This window comes from Macrotis lagotis, chromosome 3, assembly GCF_037893015.1.
Source record: "Macrotis lagotis isolate mMagLag1 chromosome 3, bilby.v1.9.chrom.fasta, whole genome shotgun sequence".
Classification (NCBI taxonomy): Eukaryota; Metazoa; Chordata; class Mammalia; order Peramelemorphia; family Peramelidae; genus Macrotis; species Macrotis lagotis.
Genome location: NC_133660.1, coordinates 286,362,339 through 286,370,895, shown reverse-complemented (window position 1 = coordinate 286,370,895; position 8,557 = coordinate 286,362,339). Strand labels below are relative to the sequence as shown.

Below are 8,557 nucleotides of genomic sequence, written 5' to 3'. Positions count from 1 at the left end.
CACAGCTCGGATTCTGTTTCCTTGGCAACGAAGCCACACTGCAGATTTACCATCGATTTACATTTTCTTTCTAAGCAGCTGCTCAGTCAATTAGGGGCAACGCCCAAACCTCTCCCTAAGGAGAGGCCATCTCCCACTTTGTTAAGGAGCCCAGAAAGCCCAGAGAGCCCCAGGATTGGGAAAGGCCAAGGGGCTAGGATCCCCAGTCACTTTAACAAGGGGCCTCCCCCAGGAGATGCAGCACCCCATTTTCCCGCCCTGCCTTGGTTTTATCAAGGAACTAGAGACCTATCTTGTATCCTAGCCTTGGGTGACTAAACCTCAGCCCCCCCCCCCCCCCCGTTTGATCCCCTAGAAGATGCTTGGGGATTACTGGAGGCTTGGATTCACCTCCCTGCTTCACTAACAGTGCCTGGCCTCTGCCCGTTGTGTCTGGCAGATGTCGGTAAAATTCAATGAGATCTTTGGAAAATAGTAATAATAGAAAGCATTGATATATTTAAGATTAGCAACCGCTTTAAAGATAATGTTTGATCCTCACAAGAACCCTATAAAATGGTCCTGGGTATTATCCTCATTTTACAGATAAAGAGACGGAGGCGTGGACATTTATAGAGCATCAGATCCAAATTCCAATCCAGCCATGAGCGCTAGCTGTGTGACTGCCGGCATTAGATGGCCTCAATTTCCTTCCCTCTAAAATGGGAGGATTACAAGTTTATAAAGCACTTTTCCTATATAAATACTCTCTGTAATGACCTATAATATCCCATGACCTAGGATTTACTTCAAATATGTGTCTTCATATACATACATATATGCATATATGTATGTGTCTCTCATGTCTATATGTTGACCCTCCTAGCCTTTGGCTTTCTTGAGAACAAAAACGGTTTCATTTTTTTTCTTTTTTAGATTTTTGCAAGGCAATGGGGTTAAGTGACTTGCCCAAGGCCACACAGCTAGGTAATTATTAAGTGTCTGAGGCCAGATTTGAACCCAGGTACTCCTGACTCCAGGGCCAGTGCTCTATCCATTGTGCTACCCAGCTGTCCTATTATGACTCAGTGACTTCTGAAAGCACATCCAGGTCTAGGATATGGGAGAAAGTTTTATGTGGGATGAGACTTCCTCTGGAAGCAATTTGAGGCCAAGGGATTCTTTTCCTTCCCTCCTTTTGTATCCCAAGCTCTTGGCCTGGGTTCACCATGGCTCCCTTCTCTCTCCTGGATCATCTTTTTTGTAGATAAAGGATCCCTTAAAGGAAAAAGCATAGCCCAGAATTAAGAAAGGCTGGGAGGGGCGGATCATTGACTTTATTTTCTCACCCCAGAAGGCTTCTGTTCTGGCCAGACTGGTTCAGATAGCATCTGGCATCTTCAGACCCGGGCAAAATGAGCCAGAGCTGGAGGCAGCTTTGGAGCTCATTTAATACAACCTTCCCCTCTCCTTCAACCCAAGGAACTTGATAAAGTCCCCAATGGGGCGGTGACTTGTAACTATAGCGGCATCAGGGTGGAAATCCAGGGCTCCTGGCTCCTCTTTTCAAGGACCGTAGAGTTGGAGCCAGAGAAAACCTTAGAAGCCTCCAAAGTCTAGTCTTCTCATTTACAGATGAGGAAACTGAGGCAGGGAGAAGTTGAGTCTCTAGAGCAGAGTTACAAGTTAGCAATTATTTAAGGTGAATTTGAACTTAAGCCTAGCTGACTCCACCAAATCTAGGACTTTGCCTAATTCAAGGTTTTTTGGTGTATATTTTTCATGGCTCTACCTCCACAAAGAAAAGCCCCCTATCCTGAAAGGGAATAGAGCACTGGCATTACCAGGGGTCAAGACCCGCCCCCCAAATAGCCAAGCTATAGCCCTTAGGTCCAAAGAAAATCTCTACTACATCACCTGGAGTGGGTGTCACCTACTATTGAAGAAATGACTAGCAGGTCATCTGTGACCCACATTTCCCAACCACAGATATCATCAGTGACACATCAACCCTTGCTCCCTGTCCTGTTTGTGTCCAACCTGGACACTGGGCTCCTCCTTGCTTCCATCAACTGAGTCAGCTCCAGGGAGACAATGACAGAATAGAAGGATGAAGGTGAGACCCTCATTCCAATTCTGGCTCACACCCTTGATAGCTCCATCACCAGGGGCAAGCCATTGAATCCTCCTCTAAAATCTGTCAACTGGGTCCTAAGAATGCTTAGGAAACCTAGTCCCAAGTGGTGAATACCGTCTTTTCCTTCTCTGCCCACCTCCCCCATTACTGTCTTTCCTCATTTACCTACACTGCCAAAACTCTTCTCTTCGAACAATCAACAAACCTTTCTTGAGATCTGCACCAGGGCTGCCCGCCAGGCTAAGAAAAAGAAGCAGAAGACAGACCCTGCCCGTAGACTCTTTAATAAGCATATAGAAAGCAAGGGTAATTAGGAGATGACAACAAAAGGGAGGCGTTGGAACTTAGATTCCAATCTTCTAGAGGTAGAATTTAAGCTGGGACATAATGGAAGACAGGAGGATGAGAAGAGAGTGTTTCAGGCCTGGGGGGCAGGCAGAGAACATCTGGAGCCCACGGATGAGGTGTCTTGTTCTTGGAACAGCTAGGAGGCCCGTGGTCCTGAATCAGAGAGTATGTGGGGGAAGTAAGGTGTGAGGAGACCGGGAAGTTGGAAGGGGACTAAAGTATAAGAGTTTTGAATCCCAAACAGAACAAATTTGTTCCCAGAGCTTATTGAGTAGGGGGTGACATGGTCAGAGTTGGGTTTGAGGAAAATTACTTTATTGGGTGAATGGAGGATGGAGGGCAAGCAGACCCCTCCCACCTTGGCTCACCTCCCCCACATACACCATGTGCATAGGCTATTGAAATAGTCTAGGTAGGAGGTGATGAGGGCTGGTACCAGAGTGGGGTCAGGGGTCCAAGGAGGGAAGAGGGTGCATGGGAGAAATGTTGACAAGGTGAAATCACAGGCCTTGGCAACAGATTGAATAATGGGGGTGAGGGATAGTGAGGAGTCCAGGCTGATTCTGGGGTTGTGAATCCTGAGGACTGGGAGTGTGTGTGTGTGTGTATGTGTGTATGGAGGGGCAGCTAATGAATTCTGTTTTGAACATGTTGAGTTTAAGATGTCTATTGAACATTCAGACTGAGATGTCTGATAGGCAGATGGAGGTCAGGAGAGCAGGAGACAAGTTATGTGAATCCTAGCTGAAAATTCTTAGCAAAAGGATAATTAAATCCACGAGAGCTGATGAGATCACCAAGGAGAAGAGATGACCCAAAACAGAGCCATGAGGGTTCCTTTTGGTTAGAGGGCATGATCTGGAGGAAAACCTAGTGAAGGAGACAGAGAAGAGGTCAGAGAGGGAGGGTTACCATCCCTTCAATGGGGTGACCATCATTGCCCTACCCAGACCTCTCCCTGACTCAGTCCAATTACTTCCCCACCAAGACAGTCTTCTCTGTTTTCCCTACCAATTATTCTCTGCCTTACTGCCCCAATTCCCAGAGTAGAACCTGCCATTGAGATAATCAGATTTTCTTATATGACTAACCTAAGCTTACTTTGAACCCCAAGATCGCCTGGTATATTCCTCAAATTATGCCTAAAGGAACCCCTTCATTATAATTGCATAGAGACTGGTCTGTGATTCCATTGGCATTGGAACCTCCCAAGTGAAGAAACTCACAGGGAGGCACTTTCTCCAACTTGCAAAGTCTCAGAGATGCCTGGGGCAGAGAGGACATGGACAGTGGTTCAGAGACCCTCTATGGTCATCAGAGATGGGACTTGAACCCAGGTCTTCCAGATTCAGAAAGCAACTTTCTGTTCAAAATGCCAGGTTCTTTCTTTTTCAAAATCCCAAAGACATCTCCCAATTCCACCCTCTAAAGCAGATCTAATACCAGTCCTTACCCCACCCTTCCATAGCTCTAAAGCTTCCAGGGAAAGATATCTCATCTGTGTCTTCCAAGGAATCCAACTTAGACCTTATCTCTGGGTTTCTTCAGGGTAAATTCCACTACCACCCTCCCATTTTTTGGCCTGAACAGGTTCTGCAAACAATGTTAATGAAGATGATAGTGGTGGTGGTGTTTAGATCCTCCAAAGCAAGAAGAATGTCACTTTCCTTTTGACTTCCTTTGCAAGCTTCAATCATAGTCACATGCCACCCCCCCCCCTTCTGACTCTATCTGCTCCTTTTTCATTTCTTATGTCAACTTGGGCCCTCTTGACTTTTCTCATTCAGAAGCAATGGGGGAAGGTAGGGAAGAGGATGACTATCCCTTCCTTCCAGTACCATACCCCTGGTTTCTTTACCTGGTCCCCCCACCTTGCTCTCTTCAGGCTGTCCCACCCACCCAAAGTTTGGGAAGGGGGCAGGGTCAGTGGCCTGAAGGGAGAAAAGATAATTTCACAAAATCTCCACAAGAATGCTCCTATGGTGTAGCCTTTGGAAGAATTTTAGCGCCTTCTGGGAGGCCCCCAAACCCCAAAGAATGTAATCAACTCTGGAGGAATCCAAAGGATTCCATTAGAGACACCTGAGAAAAAGGTGGCCCTTTAAACAGATGAAGTTCTCTAGATTGCTGTCCCTAAGACAGGCAGGAGGGACACCCTTCATTTCTTATATGTTGAGATCTGTCTTCCAGCAACACTGAGATACCAAGTAATTGGTCTCCTAACAAAAGCCCATTTTCTGTTCCCTACCAGGAGACCTCTATTTCTCCTTGAATTTTCTCCTTGTCCCACCTTCTTGGAGGTTCTTTTTTCTCTTAGTTTCTTCTTTTAGGAGAGCTCCCTGGAACTGTTAAACTCACATGAACATTACATTGTCTTCTAGGAAAGCCCGGTCAAGGTGTGAGGCACCCACCTGGGAGATAGGACACACGGGTAAGGGCTCCTAGTCAATGTAGCTCCATCCTTAGAGCATGCCCAGAGTTAGGGGAAAGAAAAAAAGACTAGGGTAACCAGATGATCTCTGACTAATTTGATTTTTGGTAGTTAGTCCGAGGTCAGCCTAGGCTCTGTTTGGCTTGGTATTGTCCTGGACTACCCAGATGTCCAGAGGCATCTCTGACTGTCTCTCTGTCTCTCTTGTCTCTGTCTCTGAAGGCTTGGGCGAGGCTCCAGGATTCTTTGTTTGAGGTTAGGAAGCAGAGCTGAGCTAAATCCCAGCTACCCTCTTAGCAGTAGCCCGTACTTAAATGGCTCTGCCAAGTCACTCCACCATTGCAGACTACAACCCTTCTTTGCTCGCCCACCCTCTCTGATTCTTGTCCCTGTTATCTCCAGTGGCCTTCTGGAACCCCAGGTCCCCCTCTGGGCAAGTAGATTGTCCTGACTCTTGCCCCAACCCCATCGATTGGGGAATGACTAAACAAAATAGCTGTGTGTGAATGTAATTACTGTTTTTATGACTATTCTTAGAATGCAACTAAGCTGCTAACAAACATGAGGAATTCAGAAAAACAGAGAAAAATTTGGATGAACTGACACAGAGGAAGCATGAAACATCATGACGTCAGTAAATGAAATGAAAACAACCAGCATGAGCTAGAAGGAAGACTCCTAGTTCCAGAGAAAAGAAAACGGAACCCACGTTCCTCCTTGGGAGAGGGAGGCAGAAGATCGTAGGTGTCAGCCATAGTCAATGTTATTAGTCCAGCTTGTTTCGTTGGTGACTTGTGCTCAGTTGTTTTGCTTCCTTACAGGAAGGGTTTGATGTGGGAGGTGTGTGGCAAATAACTGGGATGTTTGAAAAAGAAGAAGGGTTTTGTTTACAAAATATTTCCCAGCTGTTGGAGGGATCCAGAAAAAAGATGTTGTTCTAAAGGGAAACAGCTGTAATAGAAATAACGAGGCCATGGATGAAGAGTCTATAGCTTTGGTTTTTAAAAACTGGTTGGAATTTGGAATCTGGATGCTTTCTCATACTTCTTTCCCCAAGATTGGGCTTCACCAGAGTTTAATGATTTACAAGTTCATGGCGAAATAACAGTTTCATGTGTAGTTTAGCTGATGATTAAACCCCGTCAGTTCGGACTTTCAGGGATCCTGTGTTTATACTACTCAGAGAATCGATGCTCTTGGTACTCTGGGGCACTAAGGCAGGTCATCTGTCTGGATGGTCAGACCTTTGGAAATGTCACAGGCTAGAAGAAACTACTTCCCCCCATCACTGCTCTGGGAGCTACCACCATATCCAGGATACCATTCCTGCCCTAAAGGGATCTCACATTTCACTAATATTTTCCAACACACCCAGTTTTACCTACTACTCTGATTTCTTATAGCCTCAAGCCAACATTATAAGAATAAAAGTCACATTTATTCTGCAAGAAACCATTGGATAGGCCACATCTTATACCATGCTAACGTCTATTGGCAGCACTGAATTCAGAACTATCGATAAAAAGTAAATAAACATTCATGACTTTAAAATGTCAAAACCTCTTTTATGTTCAGTGGTATCCAACTCTTTGTGAACCTATTTGGGGTTTTCTTGGCAAAGATACTGGAGTGATTTGCTATTTCCTCCTCCACCTCATTTCACAGATGAGGAAACTGGCCATCAAGGTGAAGGGACTTGCCCAACATCACACAGCTCCTGAGTGTCTATGGAAGAATTTGAACTCAGGTCTTCTTATCTGCCTGAAAGCTACTTGTTTAAACCAAAATTTGGCCTGTGGTTCAACACAGTTTGAGAAAAATGGTCAGCCAAGGCACAAACATTCTAAATCTACAATCTTGTCCTACATTAAAACAAGTTTGATGCTTCTGCTTATTCATTCAAAAAAGGTAGACTGCTTCAGTATCCCAAGTCCTTGGAAATGGTAGGCACTTAATAAGTGATTGTTGAATGAATGAATAAATGAATGGTCCATGATCAGGCTCTGAGGACGTAGCATTGTTCCTGTTCTTTAGGTCTACTGGGTTATACAAAGGGGTCGACTTTAGTCTTATTTGCATTTGGTAGCCAATTCTACTCATTTCTTCTTTTATCAAATATAAGTTATATTCCCTTGATGTGTCCCAGACACCGAGGTACAAAGATATAAGACACAAAGTTCCTGCCTTCAAGGAATTCACACTGCTTGTACTCAGGGAAATAGAATCCAAATTGGAAGTGAGGGCAAAGTCCTAAGGGGTCAGGTGAGCAGTAACGTACTTTTAAGAACAAATAAAACCAGCATGGAGATTACATTTTTCTAGGCAACTCGGTGGATGCTCCCAATGTGGGCCCAAGCCCAGACCAAATGGCCAGCTTCCAAGGCAGGAGGAGCAAGCAAGCCTAGGAATTGTGACCCAACTTTCTGGCTAAAGGGGCTAGAGGCAGTACCGCCCTATTTAATACTGAACTTGGACTGGCAGACTTCTGTCCTTATCTTGTTTATGTAAATATACATAAAATACTTTAGGATTTTCAACGTTCTTTATAAATCTAAGTCACAAGATTTTTCACAACAGCCTTAGGAGGTAGGTTCTATTATTATCATTTAACAGATGTTAAAAACTGAGGCAAACTGGATTAAAGGACTTGCCCAGGGTAATCTAAGGTTGGATTTGAACTCAGGTCTGCCTGATTCCAGGCCCAGAGTTCTATCGACTGTGTCCCTTGTTGGCTGATGGAAAGACCTCTGAGTAGTCAGGTAATCTGGGTTGCTTCAGTTCTGTCACTAGCTAGTTGTGTAATCTTAGATAATAGAGCTAACAATCTGTAACTCTACTTCTTTTGAAAAATGAAACAAAATAAAACAAAACTGGGACAATCTTTTATCCTTTCAATCCATTCTTATCTGTTCTTCCTTGGTTGCCTAGAAACCTGCTCAGGTCAACCACCATCCTTGATCCTTCCACGGTCCTGGGTAGCATTCTCTAGCTCTCCTCCACTTTAACATTAACTCTCACTTAAAAACCATCTGTGTTCATCATTTTCATTTATTCAAATAGACTCATTTTGCAACCCCCATTGCCTTCACTCATCCAATACCAGCAGTTGACTGAAATTTCTCTAAAGAATAACAGTTTTGGGGGCGGCTAGGTGGCTTAGTGGATAAAGCACCGGCCCTGGAGTCAGGAGTACCTGGGTTCAAATATGGTCTCAGACACTTAATAATTACCTAGCTATGTGGCCTTGGGCAAGCCACTTAACCCCATTTGCCTTGCAAAAATCTAAAAAAAAAAAAAAAAAAAGAATAACAGTTTTGTGACTGTTGTGGTGGCAAAGAATTCGAAATCAAGGGAATACCCATCAATCAGGGAATGGCTAAGCAAGTAATGGTATATGAATATTATGGAGTACTATTGTTCTATAAGAAACTATGAATGGTTGGACTCTAGAGAAGCTTGGGATGAATTATGAACTGAATGAAGGGAGCAGAAGCAAGAGAACAATGTACACACTAACAACAATATTGTGAGTTGATCAGCCTTGATGGATGCAACTCCTCTCAGCAGTTCAGAGAACTAGGAGAAGCCTAGGAGACCGACTATGAACAATGCTATCCCCATCCAGAGGAAGATAAGCAAAAAAAAAAATCCTTTAGAACCTA

At 44.3% G+C, this 8,557-nt stretch overlaps 1 long non-coding RNA gene across 1 annotated transcript; it reads left to right on the top strand.

The window, feature by feature from the left end:
- The first annotated feature begins 1,905 nt into the window (after nt 1-1,905).
- On the top strand, nt 1,906-6,446 carry LOC141518914 (uncharacterized). Its single transcript, XR_012477305.1, has 2 exons — nt 1,906-2,095; nt 5,433-6,446. It is a non-coding gene; the product is annotated as an uncharacterized LOC141518914 (long non-coding RNA).
- The last annotated feature ends 2,111 nt before the right edge of the window (nt 6,447-8,557 follow it).